At 37.2% G+C, this 24,077-nt stretch overlaps 1 long non-coding RNA gene across 6 annotated transcripts; it reads right to left on the bottom strand.

Annotated features, from left to right (window-relative positions):
- Positions 1-281: 281 nt before the first annotated feature.
- Positions 282-4,038, bottom strand: LOC110922045. 6 transcript variants are annotated; one of them, XR_002582828.2, is made up of 5 exons: positions 3,671-4,038; positions 3,409-3,571; positions 3,192-3,310; positions 936-989; positions 282-543 (listed from the first exon to the last, which is right to left on the bottom strand). It is a non-coding gene; the product is annotated as an uncharacterized LOC110922045 (long non-coding RNA). The 6 variants fall into 6 exon arrangements; XR_002582826.2 differs by having other exon boundaries at positions 3,192-3,295; XR_002582830.2 differs by having other exon boundaries at positions 3,421-3,571.
- Between the last annotated feature and the right edge of the window lie 20,039 nt (positions 4,039-24,077).

Raw genomic sequence — 24,077 nt, 5'->3', positions numbered from 1 at the left:
CGTAGCAAACTCAGATTTGCTACGCATTTGTAACAAGACTTTGATGTTGGAAAAAGCCCCGTCGGAAACTTTTTACTACGCAATTACTACGCAACTTACAACACATTTGCAACAAAAATATGGTGTCGGAAATTTGTGACGCATTTCCTACGCCATTTCTTAATTATTCAGTTTAAAGTTTTGCAACGCATTTGTGACGGAATATTATAAAAAATTGCAACTAATATGTGACGGAATACTGAAAAAACGTAAAAAAAAAAAAACAAAAAAAAAAACAAAAAAAATCCAGAAATTCCAACTTTTTTTTTTTTGCTAAAAGCTTACAAGAAAAATCACCAAAAACAATTACAAATTCTGTTTTGAATTCAACATACTTCTAACATGGTTAAACCACAAACTAACAAACATTTAACTAAAGCCAAAAATCATCAATCTTCGTCTGAATCGTCATCATCATTTTCTCCAGCAGCATCATTCAAAGCATTCGACCTCTCGATAAGCTTTTGTTACCTCTCTTCGTAAGTTAGCTTCTTAAGGTTGTACCTAAATCAATAAACAAAATATAAATCGATATAAAGACAATAGCAGAGAGGACACACCATATAAGAAAATAAGATGCCAAAACCAAAACCAAAGCTTAAATCATAACAGAACTAGTAAATGTATCCCACGCATGGTATTGCTATTTAGATCTAATCATGTTCATCTCTGCAATATCATTATATTTTCCGAAATGACGTGTGGGCCGACTCAAAGCTAGGGTCGGCCGCCCTCCCTTGATCGGGCCTCCACACCAATTCGCCCAACAATGTGTTCAAAAGTATAAAATATAACGAAAGAATAGAAAAAGAAGTCAGTTTATTTCATATATAGCAATTGCAAGAAAAAATAAGTTTACTAATAACAAAATGATGTAATGTTGGATTTGAACTTACCATAAGTTTACAAGTCAAACCAGCAACCAAACATATGGCAAAACCATATAGTCTCTGTTCAGAAGAAGAGAAAGAAAGCTAATCAGTATTACAAAACATGGACGGAGCAGTTCAAGAGGTTAGCAGTAACAGTAAGCATTATACGAGGCATCACAAATGGAACATAAGTAATGACAAATGACAACAAAAAATATCACATATTCAAATGCACTGATTTATTCAGCATTGGCAATGTGAACTAAAGTGGATAGTTCAAGAATACCAGAATTTTAGCGTACTAGTGTAACGGATCCTAGAATTCCATGGTACTTACGTGAGCTTATTAAAGGCTAAAACCTTCTTAGTCCAAGTTTCACACCATCTCATTCAACTAAATCAAGTATTTAGAAACAACAAATCACAAGCTACTGCAAAACTAAAGATTTCTTCTCCTTAATGTTCCCAGTTCCATACCTAAAACCTCCATGAGTTCTTCCAACGCCTTAAACTATCTTTACCTACATGACTATCAAGACATCCAGTCCAGCTACAAGAATGGTCTGGTATGACCTGACTGAATCAATGAATGTCTTACCAAAATTGTCTTTTAAGATCATCACTTAAGCATACCTACCGCTAACATGCACTAAAGATTATAGTCCTTTGGTACTTATTCTTGGTATCATTGGCAATCTAACAAACATTCTTCATTTATAACAGATCAATCAATCGCATAATGCACTTATTTGTTTCAGCTTCACCAAAGCAACAAAACTCTCGAATCTCCTAGCATTTTATAACATATTATTCGGAAATGCTCTCCAACAAGACAGACTGAGGGACTTGTAATCTTTATTCAGTGTTCAACAATTGCAGTCTCTCTATGAAGGTTCAATCTTCAGAGAGAAAAAAACTTTGATACAACCAGTCAACCATCTAAACTATGTAAAGGCCAGAGTTGTCAAAAGCGAGCGCTTTTGGCGCCTAGGCGCTTTTTCTGGGCGACTCGCATTAAATGCGCTTATGGTTCCTAGGTAATTATAGCGCAGACATTTCATCCCATGCGTATTTATTGTTTTATGCTTTTTATTTTTTTTAATTGGTAATTTCCACTTTTTCTGCAGTATTTATAGGGCTGTAAGTTTAAGTTCGTATATCACATTATCACCAAGATTATTCAGTCCTTAATATCAAGACTGTTCAGTTCGTGTTGCCTAAACTCTTCATAGGCAATTATTGTTTTCTTTTTGAACGACCCACATTCTTGTTGAAAGTAAATTAGGAGACACACATAATGTTTTTTTATCAAGTAAATTCTTAATAGGCAAATTTTATTTTATTTTTATTGTTATTTTATTTTTATATTCTTTTTTTTGGAGTTACATTCAAGTTTTGCTTAATTTACTTGAAGAAAATATTATTTTTCATTACGAAATATATTTTTAATTTTTTTCTTTTAAGTGCGCTTTTTTTTTCTCGGGCCCACACTTTTTTTGTGCCTATCGCCTAGGCCCTAGTCGGTGCCTATGCGCCTAGAGTGCGCTTCGCGCCTTTGATAACTATGGTAAAGGCCAGAATAATTGTGATAACCTTATTCGAAAGATCAAACCTAGAGAGTACTTACATGTTCAAATTTAATTTCACCAGAATATTCAGTAGTATAGTATAGTTTAATTCAACATAACCATCAGATTTGACCTAAAAACACACAATCGACAATTTGAGTCAAATATACAAGAGTTCTACATATTCACGACACAACTCAACTGTAGCATCTTCCGATCTCAGATTCCTAAATTCGATTTCTAAGGATCTTTAGATTTGAAAGTGGCAATGCAATTACACAAGAATATGTTGACCTAAAGAAGGAACAAATGGGTACCTGCAGGAGGTCACAGGCCTTGGTTCTGAAACCGAAAATCACATTACTAGACTATATCAAAAATTGTGAAGCTACTGGACTAACAGTCATCAAAATTCAGGAAATTTGCAACTAATGAAGCACATGAGATAACAGAGAATCAAAGATAATACATATCATAAGATATTCATACTCCTAAAACAATTAAACTGATGCCAGCTCAATATTTTCGTCACAATTTAATGCAGCAAGCAATCACAAACACGCTAAAATGATCGTAAACAATCTACCAGTGAGTCATGATGTAAAACATATTCAAACAATCAACAAATTGAACAAATTAAACAAACAAAAGCAGAAATTGATTTACAGAAACAACAGCAGCCGGAACAAATCAATCAAACAAACAATCTGACCTTAGTGGAACAAGGAGCAGGGGACATGAAAGCGATGTCCGGGAGCTGGAACTGGCGTCGCCGGAACTGGGAGCCGGAACTAAAACAATCTGCTAATAAAACACCTACATCATATAACTCTAAACATCTATAAATCATCAAATATCATAAAAGAAAGCATCAAATCTCTAACAGATAACAAAAACAAAACCCTAGAAAGTTAAAAACTAGAACAAACCGAGATCTCTACCGCGTTTAGCAGAGCTACAACCAGAATAACGAGATGGACATAATCTTTGTAAGCGATTTCTTCCAATAGAACTTAATCTTCAATTATTCTCCAAATTTTCAGTAATTGTTGATCCAATCGATGAAAATCAAAATCAGATTCATTTCAGCTTCTATATGAACCAACGTTTTGATTAGTCGATGGTTTAAATAGGTCAGAATGTTCAAATATATATAAGATCAAAGTTCAAATCTAGGTTTTCATTATGTACCTTATCAGATTTCTTCGAAGATCGAATCTAGGTTTTCAATCGAAACACATGCAATCGAAACAGATTCACTCGCAGACTCCAATTGAAACAGATTCGCTCGCACGAATCCAATTGAAACGGATTCAATCGATTTCTAGCTCCAATCCAAACAGATTCAATCGTCTAACGGTATCAATTTCATAGAAATTAGGGCACCAATGATAGTACGAGATTTGGTATGCGCGAGATGGTTTGAGATCTGGTATGCGTGACTTAATCTTAGGTTTTGATGGGTTTTGGGGTTTTGAGGAGTATACGAAGGTTACCCAAGAGAACAATTGTAAATGGGTTTTTCAACTACTAATGAGTTTTTATTTACAGATAAAAATTGACTGAAACAAAACCACCTCTATATATTTTCCGAAGTATTATGTTACTGTTTAAATTTGACAAGTTTACTAAAGGATTCTTCATGTAATTTATATGTTATTATTATTATCTTATTTTAAAAAATGACTTCATCTTATTTATGTGTTATTAATATTATCTTATTTTAACAAATGATATGTGATTGAAAATGGGAAAACGAGAGAGGAATCTACTCCTGAAATTTATTAGGGAAATTGGTTTTTAATAAACCAACCTTTGTCCCGTTGGTAAATAATAATCTTATCTATGTAATTGGTATACAATAATCCTACCTATCAACATGTTGGTACTCAATGAACTTCCGTTAATTTTTTTTAACGGAAGTTAGTTTTTAAGTTTTATTTATTACACAAACAGTCTCTATAGTTGTAATTTACTAGTTTTAACTATTTTAAAACTAGTAAATTACAGTCCCTTGAGGTTTTTTTTTGTTTTATAAAATAGTTAAAACTAGTAGATTACAACTACAAGGACTTTTGTGTAATAAATAAAACTTAAAAATTAACTTCAATTAAAAAAATTAACGGAAGTTCATTGAGTACCAACATGTTCATAGGTAGGATTATTGTATACCAATTACGTAGGTAAGATTATTATTTACCAACGGGACAAAGGTTAGTTTATTAAAAACCAATTTTCCAATTTATTACAATGTCCATTTCAAAAGAATAATACTACAATTGTGTCCTTAGAAAGACGAGAATAAAACGTATCTTAGGTGCATATGGTATATAATTTATTGCTTCTTTTACAATAAGAAATCATTTAATACTTGGAGACATAATTTGCAAAAAGTCTAATATGAAACAAAAGAATTGAATGGTTTTGGGTTTTGGGTTTTGGATGGAAGACTTTGACTTGAATGGTTTAAAAGGTGTGTTGGGTGTCATGGTGTGTAAATGTGGGGATGGAAAAACTAATTAAAGGATGGAAGGTTGTAATGTTGTTTGTCATAAATGTGTCAAAGATTGTAACGCATTTCTAACGGAATAGTTGAAGATAAAATTAGTTAATAGGTTTCGTAGGAAATGTGTTGCAAAGTAGTAGTATGTATCTAATAACTGTAAACTAATTAATTAGTCAATAATTTAAAAAAATATCCGACAAATTTATGACGAAACTGTGACAAAGTTAGATGTCTTTTTGTTTTTGTCACTATTGTGTAGCAAATTTGTTTCAAAAACTAGGATTTTTTTGTCGTCATAAATGTGTCACAGTTTTGTCAAAATTTGTGACGCATTTATTTCCGTAGCAAATCTCCGTAGTAAAATGACCACTTTTCTAGTAGTGTTTCGATGTGTTCGTTGTAGCAAAGGAAAAAAAGTTAAAAAAATATGTTTAAAAGAGCATCGTCGTATTCATTAAAAGTATTAAACTAAAAAAATCTTTACCACACTCGTTATAATAAAGAAAAATAAAAAATAAAAAATATGTCTAAAATGGTATTAACGTGTTCGTTAAAAAAAACTATTTATGTGTAGAGAAGTAATTTGATTAAAGTAAAAGAAAAAAAAATACAATAGTTAAACTATATAGGTTATAAATGAAAAAGCTTACACTACATGACGAAATAGAATAAAAAACAAAAAAAAAAAATTGATAAACTTATAAAAACATGCATTAGATTAGATGTACTACTATTTATCTTCTCTTCTTTTACATTATATACACTTTGTCTTGGACAATGACTTGGGCCGTTATTTAAAGAACAGAACAAGAACCAAAAAAAAAAAAAACACACCCAATTCAAACAAAAGCCCAATAGTAATTTACACGAACACGGAACCTAGCCACTTAACTTTTTCTTTGCTATCTACTTGTGCCGATCGTAATCAGGAAGGCGCAGGGGTGACAACAGGTCGGGTTTGGAACGGGTTTAGATAATCTTATACTCAGACCCGATTTGATAAGCTTATCTCAAACCCGTCACAAAATTCGTCAGGTTTCTATCAGGTAATTACCTATCAGGTATCGGGTATACCTGTGGGTTTCGGGTAACCCAGTTAATTTAAAAAAAGTTACTCGTTGGGTGTAACCAACCAAAACCTGTTGGGTATAACTTTCTGGTAATTACCAATTACCAATCATATATAAATACATATACTAAAATGCATAGATAACAAAAATAGTCACTGACAATAATTGATATATCTTATATAAACATACTTTAAAAATTGATATATCTTATATAAACATACTTCAAAAAGTATAGGAAATTATATCGAGTATATAATTAGGTAAACGAGTACACTTTGTTGGGTGATCGAGTTAGGTAAACGAGTATATCACCAAATCCCAAATCCGTCCCAAACCTGCTAAAAGATAAAAACTAATCCTAAATCTGGTCCCATACCCGATTACCCTCCCAAACTACTTTAACCTATATACTACTTTAATACATAATACATGTTACAAATACAAACATACGATATGTATCAAATACAAATACAAATAAACATAGAATTAAGTATATATTTCCGAGACTCTCCCCTAAACATGATTCGGTGAGGTGTTGTGGCCTTGTTGCATCATGGCATGTGTGATAACCGAGTGATTTGCCTCCTGCACAACTTTTGCAGCGCTCTTCAAGTCGAAAGTTGTCTCTTCATAAGCTTTTTCATACCATTCCAATCCGAACCAACGTGCAATGCGTAGTTTTCTACCTCTTGTTCCTGTTCCTTGACAAATATTGTTGCATTTCCTTTTTCGCCTTCTCTGTCCTCTAATATCCCGTACTTGTTCTTGTTGTTGTGATGTCTCCATAAATGTCTTATTCTTCATATAATTATAAACCAAAACATCTAAATATTCTGCATATATTACTCTCATATCATATCCCTCATTCCAGCCAAACCCCAGATCTTTCAAAACCATAGTCTGTAAGTTGTATTCGTTAACTTTTCTATACCCACCTTATGTTTTTTATCACTAGATTTAAATCCAATAAATCTACTACATTCCCTTATTCTGTAACTGGTGGAAGATCTTGGTGATTTGGTATTTCCCTCAATTCGAATTTATGTTTTAAAACATAGTCATTATCATCTAATGAATCTATGAAGTTCACACAATCTGGAAAAGTTTTGAAGACATTTTGTCCTACAACTTGATTTAACACTTCAAGATTATGTTGAAAATCTTTATCAAGTTCTACATTAGAAGCATTCATGTGTGTCTCCTTATAATTTTCAAACAATTCATTCTTTTCTTATGTGAATGCTTTTTCTAATTCTATTTCACGAATGTTGCCCTCGTCATTCTTAGTTGACATTGATAATGCATTCAAATCATCCTTTCAAACTTGGAATAATGTTGCAAGTATGGCCACTCATTTTGATCACAAACCCTTGCTTTGTCAATTGATCCACACTTAAAACGTTTCTATATATATATATATATATATATATATATATATATATATATATATATATATCTGGTGTAAACAATACACTAGGAATTCTAAGTGTGTGATCATTCGTTTTTACATCAACTGCCATAATTCCCCGTATATAGAACATTTCTTGATTATTGGTTCTCCTTATGTTACCAGAGTATTGGTTTTTGAGCATTGAATTCACTTACCAGATTTCGGACCATTCACCATATTGAGTGCCTTGAACAATCAGATCTTCCCCATAGTTACTAAGATTATTAATCCTAGTGTCAATCACTTGCCTTATTAACACAAAGGCTATAACATACTTACTGGGAGCATTTGGATGCTTCTATAATGTAAATGATGATTCTTTGATTGTCCAGATAAGTAATTCGCGATGCAGATGCAAAGGAAGTTAATATTGACATTTCAGAGATTGATTATATTCATTTAGAACCAATTGAAAAAGTTTTAAGTCTGAACATTGGTTTGTTTATCACTCTTAATCCACCATTGACTACTCAACTCCTGATCATGATTTGTTTGTGGCTTCTCAGGGCGTAATGGGTAATTCTGAATTAGTCAAGTGGTGTGGAACATGGGTCATCACTCTTAATCCACCATTGACTACTCAACCCTTGGCTTCCTTATTTCTTGAACTCTTATGTTAAATTCCCATGTATGTCAAGTGAATCGCTTTGGATTTTCATGTCAAAATTTGAGATATGTCAACCGTCATCTAATCAATATAGGAAGAGACATCATATCATTTGGACGCATATTTTATTAGGTAACAATAGGCTCGATTAATGTCACGCGTCATCTAACGAGAACATTTGCAAGTTTGGCCATTTGGGTTTAGTCTAAACCATTTTGGGTAGAAAGGGTTTATCATTTTAAAAAAGTTTTAAAGTTGTTTTTGTCATAACTCAAACTGATTTAGTATTTTATTAAAAAATAATTTGTACGTAGCCAGAAAACACACGAACAAAAAATATAATCATGAATTTTTGTTAATTTTTCATGAATTGGTTGTTTGTAATGAAATGTAATGGAAAAATGGGGGGAATTCTTATAAAATGCTTCTGATTGCAGAGGGAAAAGTTGAGAGAGTTGGTGAAGAAGTGAGCAAGAGAAATGGTGGAGTAGTGTGCCTATTTATAGGCTTCGGGTGAAATTAAGGTTTCCGACAATTTTGAGCAAATGCGCGTTTGGGACGGATGGGCCCATTCGTTCGAAGTGGGCATCCGTACGAAAGGGTCCTTTCCCTTTCTTTCGAGGTTCAAGTTCGATTAGTTATGCGTTTCGACTGATTTTACGTGTAACAAGCATAAATGTGTATTGAAACATGTATGATATAGTGTCTAAAAATGTCAATTGTGAGTACAAACATGCATATAAGTTTAACGTGAATAACCTTAATATGAATAAAATACTTGTGTTTTCAATATAACCGATAGTCTCGGATTACAAAATGAACAAGACGAGAATACAACAAGAGTACAAGTGTCTAAAAATAGAATGTACAACAATACTTGCTAAATTGGGAAAGTATAAATATGTGAAGCATTACAGGTGGCCCCGGCGCAATGCGGGGGATGAGGCGATGCTTAATACTAGTTAAACCTAAAACCTAATCAATCTAGTAGCCAAAAAACAACAAATCAATTTCAGTGTAGAAATTTGCAACAATCACTTCCAAATTATACATATAAACGGTTTATCAGAGAGTCAATTTCAGCAAACCCTAATTAATTGATCGAATCGAGAATCATACCTTACTAAACCCTAATATGTGGAATCGATCTGCTATGGGTGGTTTCTGGATAACTTTGAGGCGACGAATGAACAACCTCGACCAGAATATAAGGAGAGATCCAAATTTGCATGCTCTGTAACACATGATTTACATAAACCCTAATACATTGTACGTTGCATCGATCTGAAAGTGGAACGAATCAAGTAGGTATAAACAACATCGATCTGAGAGTGAAATGCACCTCTCAATTGATTATTTGATTTTATGATTTGAGAGTCGTCGTTCACCTCTGAAAATTAATTGGAAGATTGTGGTGTTCATTCACTGAAATTGATTGGAGGTGTTTAGTTTTGGGTAAATTTAAATTTATGTTGATCACAGGAAAATTGTTGTTTAGTTTTCTCCCATTTTCTTTTTGTAGGAATTTTTAGTGTTAATTGCTGTCTTTCCCGTGGGAAATTTTGATTTCACGGTCTCCTTCCTTTTACCAATATATCCATCTATCTATAAACTCCTCTTTTACCAACCTATCCCTCTTTCTTTAAACTCTCCTTTCTACCATTTTCTTTCGGTAGGAATTTTTAGTGTCAATTGCCCTCTTTCTCGTGGGAAATTTTGATTTCACGTTCTCTTTCCTTTTACCAATCTATCCATATTTCTATAAACTCCCCTTTTACCAACCTATCCCTCTTTCTTTAAACTTAATTTTTCTTTCTACATGCTTATTTGTAGAAAGTAGAAATTAAAAGGTTCACTTCTTGTTTTGGGTATATGCAATGGGGTAGGCAATTTTATCGATCTCGACGGAACTTGTTATATCCGTCCAAATAGTCCTGCTTCTCTAACCCAATCTTTAATAGCATGATTATGTTAAATCCATTAAGCTTTTTCGAGAATTCGAGTAGTTTGTTTAGTGATCAGAATTCTGATATTTAATTTTTGTGGAATGAACAACACAAGAAACTATCTTATTTTTAGAAGTAAACTTCATTCACAAAAGGGAGCCTACTACCGAAAATCACCCAACGCCAACTACAACCAAAAGAAAACCAGACATACAAATTACATGATTTTGAATTTGCATAATCTTCCCAGGATACCGACTTGCTTTTGGACCTATGTTTGGGACAAAGAAACCCGACCCTCGTGATGTTTTAAATAATATTTTCATGCTTCACCTCCTTGTTTCAAAGCTTTTTTATTCCTTGCTTTCCAAATACACTATAAAGTTGAAATGATAATACTGTGAATAATTTTCTTAGAACTCTTGTCAGTCTTAACCATGTCATGCATCATGAGCAAGTCTTTAACCACAAACGCAAAGATTTGAGGTATGTCGTACCATCTACTACCATCTACTGATGTGATTCCGTATAATTGATGAAACAAACACGAAGTAAACAGGTGTGAGGTTGATTCATCCTAGAAGTCACAAAACCGGCACCTAGAATGTCGCAACCCCGACCCCTACCCCGGGAGCGGGAGCCACGAGCAACAGCTGGTGGCATCGGTGTTTATTAATTTGGCAGCAGAAATGAGACATCAGGATCGTAGTTAGGAAATAAATTTCAGAGTTTCAAAACACTAAACTTTTATAATAAACAAAATGGGATAAAACCCATGTTTTATAATATCTTTATAGTGATAAACCCTAGTTGCTGAAAACATAAACTTTTATTTAGGTAACTTTTATAGCAACTTTCTTTAAGCCTTTAGTGCTCCATAGCTGGCTTCTTATAGCTTCACATTAAGTTACCTGAAACGCGTTTTAAAAACATTTTATCAGCAAGAAATACTGGCGAGTACATTCCAGTTTATAAAAATGAGCTTTTATAACTTTACAGTATTAAGAGCGATTACAATGTTTATATCTACCCAATTACTTACTCAGTACTTGTCACTCGACGTATCTGGTGTCACACCCCCAAAATCCACACCCGGAATACCACCGCTTGGAGGCGTGACATGACCAGGATCAAGCCACCAATCATATTGAACATATAAGTAAATAGTAAAAGTTATTCATCAATATGAAAGGTGTTTTCAAAACCAAACATAATCAAGTGTAGCGGAAGCAATAATGTAAAAACCCAGCGTAAGTACTAAGGTGTTTTCAAAACCAAACATCCTCGATTCGTGCCCACAACGACCGCGCCTCCCGTGCAAGCTCTATGAGTACCTATGGTCCTGCAAGGCATGTAACAGAGAGTCAACAACTAGTTGAGCAAGTTCACAGTAAGTAAGTTCGTTGCATAACTATGCGTTATTAACTAAGCCATTTGTATGTTCAATTAGTGGGGGCTTCCCATGCCGTGTGTTCAGTTAGTGGGGGCTTCCCATGTTGTATGTACTAGACTAGTTGTAACCATGAGTGTTCATCTTAACCCGAGAACGGGAGTACGTACGTGGTTTACGTAGGTTTTACGTAAGTTTCCTTCTTAACCTGATGACAGTGGTACGCGGGGGTTTACGTAGGTTTTACGTAAGTGCCCTTCACAACCCGAGGCAGTAGTGAGTATAAGTTTACATAGGTTTTACGTAAGTGTCCTTCGCAACCTGAGGACAGGGGTAAGTACATGTATACGTAGGTTTTACGTATGGGTCCTTCGCATCCGAGGACGATGGTAGATAGTCTAGTAACATTGTAAGTCCAAGTAATTGTTCAATCCCATTCCTTCAAATCCCATTCCCTACCCGCTGGGAATCCCATGCCTTGGTATGGGTGTGAACTCACCTTGGTTTGCTCGGCAGATACACAAAAAAGTCAATCAAGCTATTTGGTGGTCAACCACGTCCTACCATGGTTACCATACAAGTCAGGTTCGTAATCAAGTAGTGCACGTATGTTCTCTACACATATTCCATCTAGTTGCATACAAGTATTGATCATGGCTTACATGTATATTCATACATTATATGTTCAACAGTAGAAATCACGTAACAAACAAAGTCCCAGTATGCGGCCCAAGTGGCTGGGCTCGTAACAGTGTGCAAGTCCAAATCAGAACATGTGATTAGATGGTCTCGAGTCGAGACTAGAGATCTCGAGTCGAGACAGTGTGGTCTCGGGTTATTGTCTCATCGTTCTCGAGTCGCACTAAGGAGGTCTCGAGTCATGTATGAACTAGTCGAGATTAGACGGTCTCGAGTCGCAACAGGACCCGAAATCATGGTCTCGAGTCTTGTCAGTGTGATGATGATGCGTGGTCTCGAGTCGAGACTAAGGGTTCTCGACTCGCAACCCGTGTCGAGATCAGGAATGTAACAAACTTCCTTATTTACAGCATCTTTAATTCCGTAACAATTGCTAACAAGTTTGGCAGTTTCACAACAAATTAAACAGTATTGAATTCGGAATTCATACACAATCATACTATCTTAATCATCACGAACTCAAGAACAATCATCAAGCACTCAATCGGATCATCTGATTAACTAATTCCAAAACTAACATGTAACCCAAAACATAGACTATCAACCATCATCATTCAATCATTTAATCGGATCATTAGGCGAGCAGATTCTAATACTAACATGCAACCCTAGCCATCCATTAGATCATCATGAAATCTCTTCTAATAGTTTTGCTAACACGAAAACAGTTTCATCATATGCAAACCAAAATCAACACATATCTTCCATTCATGATCACAATTCATTACATAACTACTAGCATGAAACCCTAGCTGATCATATAACAATACCACATCAGACGCATAACAACTATCAACAGAATAACACTAACCGTGATGTTCGAGAGGGTTGGATTGAACCGAAAGAGAAAGGCTTCGAGTGGGGCTGCCGTCTGGTTCCAAGGGAGAGAAAAGGAGAGAGCTTAGGGTTTGTGTGTGTTGATGATTTGCAAGAAGTGAGAAAACTAAACCCCCTAAAGGTTCATGTATGCACATAAGAAGTGGGCCGAACCCATTGATGGGCTGCCCTTGGTCTCGAGTCGGCCAAGTATAGTGAGCCGAGAAAGGGAAGTGTGCGGCCCAAGAGGGCTCGTGTGACCGGACAAGTGTTGTGCAACCGAACTTATAATATTCACATTTAATTACTGTTAGAGCATATGAGATCGTTGGTACTTGTGCTGGATTAGTTCAATTGTAGTTTGTATGTCTTTTGAATGTTTAGGGGTTGTTTTGTAATTATCTAGAAGTAATATTCCTGACCTAGTGTAGTTAAGATTCCAGCAAATTTATAAATTTGCTGGTTAGTCAGGATGCTAGTACAAATACCCCAAGCATTGTAACACATTGAAGCTTTTGGCTCTTGGTGCAATAGAAGTGTTGTTTACATTCTTATTGAGCTTTAATCTGATTTCCAAGGTTGTGTATTGTTATATCTTTCTGTTTGGATTCAATACAACACTAGTTGTATTCATCAATCCATTAGCTTCACCTTCATCTTCATTCTTGACATTTCTTGACTATTCATAGTTCAAACACTTAATCAATAGGTGTTTTGAACTAAAACAACCAACCACTGTGATCCGGATACGTTTTGGGATCTACAATTTGGTATCAGAGCCTTTGTGCTCTTGGTTGTTGTGTTCTTGTTAAGATTTCTCATTGCTTTTGAAGGTTTTTCAAAGTTTCAAGGTTTTTAAAATTTTTGGGCTTAAAATGGATTGATTTGGTGTGTTTAATTGATAGGTTGTTGTTAATACTTGGTTAGGGAGTCATTTTGGTCATTTTGATGCATCAAAACATGGTTTTTGGGCTGTTTTTGAGTGATTAGAGGGTTTTAGTTCGTGATAAACCCTCTGGTTGGCGAAGTTAACTTGAATGTAGCGATAAATTTTTGAATACAGCGACGATATTTTTGAACACAGCGACGATAATTTTGAATATAGCGAAGATAATCATTAAACGTAGCGAAGATAGCGATTTTGTCTGAATCGTTGTCTGTTTCATCGCATAATCAGCAAGTTAGCCGACTATCGTTCGAGCGAATTTGCTGATCATCAGCGATATAGCATCATTTGACCCATTAGCGATTTTATCGAAGGCGACTTCGAGAACCGTGCTAGCGAATCACAGCGTTCTATCACGGTTTCCTGCAATTATAATCTAACTCCGTTTGATGTTTGATTTGTCAGCGTAGACAGCGTAGTTGTTCGTGCAGGATCTAGCATCTCGACAGCGAAGACAGCGAACTAGCCAGATATCAGATCAGCGAAGACAGCGAACAAGTTTTCAGAGATCATAATCTACATCGCTCGCCGGCGATTTTAACTGGTTTGTCAGCGAATTAAAGACTGTTTCAGCCAACGTTCCTCAAAAACTAAGAAAAATGTCACTAAATCAACTAAGTCCAATCGCTCAAGCGGAACTTGAAACTGGAACCACAACTCGCCCACCAAAGTTGAAAGGAGCGGAAGACTTCAGCACCTGGAAAACTCGCATTCAATCGTTCTTCGAGTACACGGATTACAATCTGTGGCTATCCGTTACGGCCGGACCTCACGTTCCAACGGTTGTTAGAGGAGATGTAGTGGTTCCTAACAACGATGCTACCACCTTCACTGACGAAGACAAAGCCCTCATTCAACGTGATCGTCGTGCACACGCTGCTCTAACCATGGCTTTATCAACAAACGACTGCAACATGTTTGAAGAACACCGAAATGCAAATGCACTCTGGAATGCATTGATCGAGTATTATGAAGGAAATGAAGAACTGATCGAAAGCAAGAGAGATATGGTGCAGAAGCAATACGACATGTTCTGCGGAGTCCGTGGAGAGAGCTTGTCTGATCACATTAGCCGCTTCCTAAACATGATGACCAAAATGAAGAAAGCTGGAAATCCTGTAACCAATCGTGCTGCGATAAAGAAATTGCTTGATTCGCTCCCCAAGGAATGGAGCCTGCAGTGTATGATGATCAAGAAGGATTTCCTCAACAATCCTAATCCTGTTACTCTGTCAGATCTGATCAATACTCTAAGGGCATTTGAAATGGATGTAAACAAGAGAGAGATGAACACTTCTGGATATCAACCTAAAGCAACTCAACCTTCAGCAGGACTGAAGAATGTAGCGTTTCTCGCTTCAGGGGGCATTACTCCACAAGCTTCTGATCTAATTTATGCAAATGCTTCCGCAAGCGCATCTAAAGCCCCACAAGTTGTTGAGAAAACGATCACTGTCGATACTCAAGCACTGAAAGTTTCAACCGAGAATGTGGCACTCTTCAACACTTTCCTAAGCAGCTATGAAGCCCTAATGTCTGGGGAATTGAGGAAGGAGATGTTTACTGCCGAAGACATGTATCAGGTTGATCCAGATGATATGGAAGAAATGGATCTGAAATGGCAAATGGCCATGATCACTCTGAGATTGAAGAAGTTTCAAGACAAGACAGGCAAGCGATTAGGTCTTGGAAAAGCTGGTTTTGACAAGTCTAAGCTGAGGTGCTACAACTGTAAGAATCTTGGACACTTCAAGCGTGACTGTCCGATGTTGAAAGAGGGAAACAGTGAAGCTACTCCTGCTGCTAAACAGATCACTGCCGAAGAGAACAAAAGCAACGCCTCTCCCAGCACGCCGAAGGCTTTGGTTGTTGAAGACTATGACTGGAGCGAAGAGATCACTGAAGCTAAGGAACAAGTCAACAAAGCACTGATGGCCAAAATCTCTAGTGAATCATCTGCAAAGCACTTTGAGAAGCAGACAACGGGAATCCCAACTGGAAACAATGATGCTGACCAGGGATTGAAAGGTATTCTGCCTTCAGTGGAGTCTGGTGATAAAGCTGAAAAAGATGCTGAGAAAGGAAAGGATAAAGTTCAAGCTACAGCCATGAAAGCAGATGCATCAAAAGAGAAGGCTGACAAAGACTTGGTAAATAGTATTCCACTTAGTTTCAAGGAGAAGTTATGCTCCGAAGCATGCGTTGATGTCGTGGCACATTATAAATTCCTAAATCTGGAGTTTGAAAGGCAAAAGGACAAAGCTTTGAAAATTAATAATGAGCTTAAACAAAATGAGGCTGCATATCAGAGAAAGTTGAACTCAACTTTGGCTGAAATGCAAACTCTTAAAGAATTTGTGTTTAGAAAAGATTTTATCATAAATGATCTTACTGAAAGGTTAGAAAAAGCGTTAAATGAAAAGAACAAACTCCAGATTATAATAGATAAATGGAATGTCAGTCAAAAGGCCTTTACTGACATCAAAAATTGCCAACGACCAACGTTTGTGAAAGACGGGATTGGTTATAAGGATAGGCACGGAAATGAAAGAAAACTTTTCTTTCCGCCTCACAGCAAAAACTACGTGCCTATGCCTACTCCTCATCCCGAAAATGATCTCATAAATGAAAAGGCCTCAGTTGAACAAAATGAATTTTATGAAAATGAGACAACTGCTAACTGTTCTAAAAGCAATGCAGATTCCATTGAGTGTAAAGAAGATGTGTGCGATGATGATGGAGACTGCGGAGGGTCAAAAATAGGAATTGGTTATTCAGGCGACAGTTATTCCACCGTTAACTGGTTCGTCTGGAATTGTTCTAAAAACAATGATAAGGATGAATGTAATAGTTTAAGTAGGATGGATGACTGTAATGGCCAAGTGCCTAAAACTAAATCTGTGGATGACTGTAAGGGCCATGTGCCTACATTTGAGACCCGTGATCATGAACCTTATGTGTCTGAATGTCATGGTTTGAATTATGCGTGTCGTGATGATAATGTTGCTTGTGAATCTCCTGTATTTGTGCCAGAATTAAAAAGGAATAGCTTTGGAAAATTCCTTACAAAGGAAATTCCCGAATTTATTCCTTCCAGAACAGGTATGACAGAATCAGAAAAGAAAGCTACTGAACATCAAGATAATGTAGAATCAAGCGCCATTACCACAGAAGACGAACAGACATCAGAAAGTTCGCATTCAGAAATCTCAACTGAAGATCAAGCAACAAGTGATGAAAGCTTCGAATGTTCAAGTTGTGAAGCAAGTGAAGAACAAAATTCAAGCAAGGACAACACGTCTGAAAGCTCACTCGATTCAGACAGTGATGAAGAATTTCCCGAAGATGAAAGCAGAGTGGACAAGAAAATGAAGAAAGCAAAAAGTTCAAGACTCTCATCACATACATCATCTTCTCACACCAAAAGACCCAGACATAAAAGATGTTTTCGCTGTGGTCATTTAGGACATACAGCGAAACATTGTAAAACCAAAAAGTTTCCTAGACCAGAACATGATTTTATTACAAACGTCACGCAGCAACTAAATTATCTTAAGAAATCTGTTAAAAATCTGGTTGATTCAACTGCGTATCTTTGGAAACAAAAAGAGGTCAAAGTGGGTCAAAACCACGATAGATTTGAAATGAAACAGATTTGGGTTCCTAAATCAAACTAATCTGTATATTTGTATATTTGTATATATCAGAATAAGCTCCAGAAATGGCTTCGAATGCTCATGGAATACATCTGGCACGTCGACAGCGGATGCTCAAGACACATGACGGGGTTAAAAGAACTATTGAAGAACTTCCGCTTTATTGATGGCGACTTCGTGTCCTTTGCCGGAGACGAAAAGGGAGGGAAGATTGTTGGAGTAGGCGATGTAGTATCCGAAGCTCTCACGCTGGAAAATGTCAACTATGTTCCAGAGTTATGCTATAATCTCATGAGCGTCTCTCAAGTGTGTGATAAAGGAATCTCAGTGTTGTTCAATGACATGGAATGCCTGTTCCTGAAGCCGGGTTATGTTGTTCCTGCAGAAATGATCATGCTTACTGCTCCAAGACAGAACAACACATATGTGCTCAACATGAAGAATGCCAAGACAAATGACAATCTAACATGCCTTATCTCTAAAGCTTCAGAATCGGAGTCACTGCTTTGGCATAGACGACTGGGCCATGTCAATTTCAAAAATATGAATAAACTATCTAAGTTAAACTTAGTTAGAGGTCTTCCGATTAAAGAATTTCCATTTTCTGAAAAATGTATTGCATGCGCCCAGGGAAAACAGCATAAGAAACCTCACAAGACCAAAGCAGTGAACACGATTTCTGCACCACTTCAGTTACTGCACATGGATCTTTTTGGTCCTATCAGTGTTAAAAGTCTTGCTAAAAGCTCTTATTGTTTGGTTGTAACAGATGATTTCTCTCGTTTTTCGTGGGTATATTTTCTTGAAGCAAAGAGCGAGACTGCTGAAATATTGAAGGCATTCATTCCCTTGATAGAGAACGTAACCAAACGGAAAGTGAAGTCCATAAGAAGCGACAACGGGTCTGAATTCAAAAATCAGACCTTCATATCATTTTGCGCAGAAAAAGGAATTCATCTTCAATACAGTGCAGCCAGAACTCCTCAGCAAAATGGAGTCGCTGAACGCAAGAACAGAACGTTGATTGAAGCTGCAAGAACCATGCTGGTGGACTCCAAGCTTCCAATTATCTTCTGGGCTGAAGCAGTTAATACAGCATGCTACGTTCTGAACAGGGTGCTCATCGTGAAACCTCATGGAAAGACAGCATACGAGCTTCTCTTCAAAAGAAAGCCTCTTATAGATTTCTTCAGGCCATTCGGATGTTCGTGCACTCTGTTGAACACTCAAGAAAATCTCGTCAAGTTTGAAGCTGTGGGTGATATCTGCTACTTCATGGGGTATTCATCCACTCAGAAGGCTTACCGTGTCTACAACAAACGAACAAAGATGGTGATTGAATCGTACTATGTGGACTTTCAAGAAGGAAATTACACCAACACTGGAAGCACTCCTGACTGGTTCTATGATGTGAGTGTGATCTTCAATAACTTTGAAATTCCGGAAACTGAGTCTGACCCTGAGTCAGTTGAAGACGTTCAAGTTGAACCCTTGTTTGACTCGTCTGACATTGGTTTCACTCCTTTCACCACTCGATTATCTCCATCATCTGCTGATCCGATTATGGCTGTGAATGAATCAAATGGTCACACTTCGCCTGAGAACACCCAAGAAAATGGTGCTTCTTCTTCACAGGCAAATGTGAATGAGCCAACTCAAGACGATGATCCGCCAATAATCTATGTCGACGAACACTTCACCAACCTTCCGCAGCAAATCGAATCTCTGACAAATGCAGGTTACAAGACAAACAAAAATCATCCTCTTGAAAATGTAATCGGCGCAGTAGAAGAAGGAGTACGTACTCGAGGGCAGTCAGCTAGCATCAACAAAGGTCTCTTCGCAGCCTTTCTTTCACAATCAGTTCCACGTGACATCGAAGACGCTATTCAAGACTCCAGCTGGGTTCAAGCGATGCAAGAAGAATTGTCTCAATTCAGGAAACTCAAAGTGTGGGAACTCGTAGATCTACCTGAAGGAAAGTTTCCTATCGGTACAAAATGGGTCTTTCGAAACAAGATGGATGATCGTGGGGTGGTTATCAAGAACAAGGCTCGATTGGTGGTGCAGGGTTTTCGACAAGAAGAAGGGATCGACTACGAAGAGGTTTTTGCTCCAGTCGCTCGATTGGAAGCGATCAGAATATTCCTGGCGTATGCTTCCTACAGAAACTTCAAGGTCTTCCAAATGGATGTCAAAAGTGCGTTTTTGTATGGGAAAGTTAAGGAGGAAGTTTACGTGTGTCAGCCTCCTGGGTTTGAGGATCCTCATTTTCCAGGGCGCTATTTTAAGCTGGATAAAGCACTGTACGGCCTACATCAAGCCCCACGCGCCTGGTATGAAACTCTGTCCACATACCTTCTGGATTGTGGTTATTCCAGAGGAACGATTGACATGACACTCTTCACCAAGAAGGTAGGGGAAGATGTTATGCTAGTCCAAATCTATGTGGACGATATCATATTCGGGTCAACAAACGAGGACTTGTGCAGAGAATTTGAATCTATCATGAAGGCAAAATTTGAAATGAGCATGATGGGAGAACTGAACTTCTTTCTGGGTTTAGAAGTGAAGCAAAGGGAGGATGGAATTCTGATTCGTCAAGCTAAATATATTCGGGACATTCTCTCGAAATATAACATGAATGACTGCAAAGTGGCAAGCACGCCATTCGCCACCCAAACAGAGCTCACTTTAGATCCTCAGGGAAAGTCGGTGAACAAATCTTTCTATCGCTCAATGATCGGATCTTTGATGTATCTGACAGCAAGCAGACCTGATATCATGTGGGCCGTTTGTCTTTGCGCTCGTTTCCAGACAAATCCAAAGGAATCCCATGAGATTGCCGTAAAGCGCATCTTCCGCTATCTGAAAGGAACACCAAAACTAGGGCTTTGGTATCCTAAAGATAGTAATTTTGACTTAATTGCTTATTCTGACAGCGATCATGCAGGTTGCAAAGTGGATCGAAGGTCGGTTTCAGGAGGATGCCAATTTCTGGGAAATCGGCTGATTTCATGGCAAAGCAAGAAGCAAACAACAGTGTCCACGTCGACAGCTCAAGCGGAATACACTGCAGCATACAGTTGCTGTTCACAAGTTCTCTGGATACAGAATCAGTTGCTGGATTACGGAATCAACATCATGAAAACTCCGATATTCATCGACAATGAGGCTTGTCTGGGAATTGTGAAGAATCCCGTGCACCACTCCAGAACCAAGCACATCGAAATCCGCATTCATGCAATTCGAGACGCTTACGAAAAGGGTTACATTCAAGTGGTGCCAGTGGATACGACACAGCAACGTGCCGACATCTTTACGAAAGCTTTTGACAAAACTCGTTTTAACCAGTTGGTAACCTGGTTAGAGATGGTCAATTTCCTTGATTGGAAATGAAGCTTGTGTTGATTAAAAAAAAAAAAAAAAAAAAAAACTTTTAATTAAATATTAATAAAATAATAACGTTTTTGCTTGTTGAAAATAAAACGGATATTGAAGGACGTCGCCTACCAAAAAGATTTTCTGTTTAAAATTTTATTTTCGGGCAAATGGACTTACGAAAATGAAAATTTTAGGGGGGATATTCTGAAAATCCTTGAAACAGGATGCTTATGTCAGACTCCTGTTAGAGGAAGTGATAGAAAATTGCTAACACTTTGTCATTTCTTTGAACAGAATACAATATACAATCAGGGTACCAAGCAACGATGTGTCGGTAGATTCAGCAACACCGACGAGTAAACTGCTGGTAGGGAGCCGAACATAATGTCTACACAAGAATTCTGGCTTTTCTCAGGCACTACGCACCTCAGTGGGTAACACGTTGCGGCATATGGCTTAATGGTCTTGAATCTTGCGTTGACGGATTGCCAAAATCTGAGATTTCGGGTCTTTATATTGGGATTTCATTCGGAGGATATCATAGTTGCTCTTCTGCTGTACGGTGGTACTGACCTAGACGCAAATACTATGATATTCTCTTACCAATAAGTGCCTATTAAAAAAAAAAAAAAAAAAAAAAAAGGCCAAACCCTGTATAATAAGTGCCATTATTGGCCAAAAATCCATAATAAGTGCCATCTTTGGCCAATCTCTCTGATAGATCAGTAGGCAACTCTGCTGTACGATGGTACTGACCTGTTTGCCGAACCATCTATCTTAACCCTCGATAGTTCCTGGAATCTCTGTTGTACGAAAGTACAGACCTGATCTCCGATCTATCGTTGAAGAGAATGAATCCAATATACTCACCTGTTATGAGGAATCTTTGTGCATACCCTGATCGCGGGGGTATGTCCTGATGTGGGACTCACGAGGGCGTAATGATTCTATTTTCAATAGCTTGTGTGGGGGCCATCGAAGACTTGTCAAAATTACCGAAAACATGATAAAACACGCTCTCCGAAGGTATGTTGAAAGAAGGATGCATGGATTTAAGCGGACAAACATACTGACAATTTTTCTTGTGCCCTAGTTAGTAATAAAATGCTCATGTCATAAGAATTTGGCGAGTGTTGGCAATATGATTCTCTGCAGGTAAGTTTGGTAAGCGTCAGTCATTTCAAGAAAATCTGAGTTAAATGAATCCTCGCAATGCAAGAAAGTTGAAGTTCGGAGTCAAAATGGCCCAATTTTTAGCATCACTGTAAATAACCCAAAATAAACAGGCTTTCAAACTTAAACGGGCACGTTTTTCGAGAACGTTTGAAATCCTCAAGCAAAAACCAAAATTTTTGAAATTATATATAAGCCGGCGAAGATAAGATACCAGCGAACATATAAGTTCGCTGGTTACTTTTTGACCGTACCTTTATATACCTCTTTAACCGTCCTTTTTCAAATTTTTACTCCATCACTTTCATCGCCGGTGTTAATACTTCACATTCTCGATCATCATCTTTCTTCCAAAATCATCAACACAAGTTTCCATTCAATCAAAGAATTTCAGGTGTGTTTTACTTGATCAGTTTATAGTTCATTGTTTAAATGATTACATGTTTAAATCTCAGTTCATGACAAACTTCATAAGATTGTTAATGTTTGGGTGGTTCTTGTGGGGTGGTTAAGTTTGTCATTGAAGAATCGATTGTGTGGATTGTTGGTTTTTGTTTAGACATATGCATATTCAGGGTCAGATTCTTATTTATCGTATGTTCTTGTTTCATCCATTGCATATATAATCTGATCTAAGGGTAAATAAAAGAATACATTGAACAAAATCAGTTAAAGGGTTTTGAAAGGGTTTTTCAAGAAAACGTTGAACACAGCGATGAATACAGCGATGTTAGCGATTTTAAGGGAAATCCAAAAGTCTCGAACGCGAGTTCGAGCAATCAGCGAGCGGTTTAATTCGCTCGGATAGCGATCAAATTCGCTACTCTCGCTGTTCAATCATTTCCGGTAATGAGACGCTGTCTTCGCCTATGTTCGCTAGCGAAGAATTGACTTGAAATCACAATTGATCCACCAGCGAACATAGCGAATATATCAGATGTGTTGGCGAAGTCATCGTGGATATCAAGTCTTGAACGCGAGTTCAAGCACCGAGTCATTGATCTAATTCGCCCGGATGGCGAGATAGATCATGATCTTCGCTGTCAGATCAGTTCCGGGTCAAAAACCTTGTTTTCGTTAAATTCGCCAGCGAATATGGCTTATCTATCCGGTAATCTGTGTATATGGCCATCATTAGCGATGAAACAATCTGATCTGGTAGCGAAGTTATTGTATATATTCATTTTTTTTGATTTCTTTTTAAATTATATATGTCTTATGTAAATTCTTGTCTCGTACATAGTTTATCCGGTATCCGCACACTCTAACTTGCTTCGTTTTCTGTGCAGAATGGTGAAAGTGCTCGAATGGGATAAAACCCTCAAGCATAACCAGAGCATAAATCTCGATCAAGTACCAACTGACTTCGAAGATGTATCGAAATGGGTTCGCAATAGCAGAATTGGTCATGCAGTAGAGACTTCCGTTCCTGTCTATCCTCTTCACATTCGAGAATTCTAGGAGAACGTAAAGCTGGAGTCAATAAACAACAAACCAGGAATCTCTTCAACAGTACGCAACAAAAGAGTGGAAGTGACAGAGGAAAGGGTACGTAAAGTTCTGAAGCTCAAAGACAACGATAATGAACCACAAAGCATGAGTCAAGACGATATTCTTGACGGTTTCAAAGGAATGGGATACGCAGGGGATTTCAGAAATAAGAAGGAGATTAAAAGGGGCGGTCTAACTCAGGATTGGAGGTTTATTGTTTATGTAATTTCGACAAGTCTAGCGCATCGAAAAGGCGGGTTTGATGGCTTAAATTTGGAATGGTCTGCAGCTATGCTGAGCCTATGCACAAATCAAAAATTCAATCTCTCCGGATTAATTTTTAATTATATGAGAGAAAATGCAAATGGAGCGACTTGGGCAATGTATCCGAGATTTATTCAGATGCTCATAAATGATCAGCACAAAGACCTCCCCAATGACGGAAATACCTACAAATTCCACGT

The sequence above is a fragment of the Helianthus annuus genome, chromosome 11 (assembly GCF_002127325.2).
Source record: "Helianthus annuus cultivar XRQ/B chromosome 11, HanXRQr2.0-SUNRISE, whole genome shotgun sequence".
Classification (NCBI taxonomy): Eukaryota; Viridiplantae; Streptophyta; class Magnoliopsida; order Asterales; family Asteraceae; genus Helianthus; species Helianthus annuus.
The sequence above is the reverse complement of the archived record's forward strand: the minus strand, read 5'-3'. Positions and strand labels throughout refer to the sequence as shown.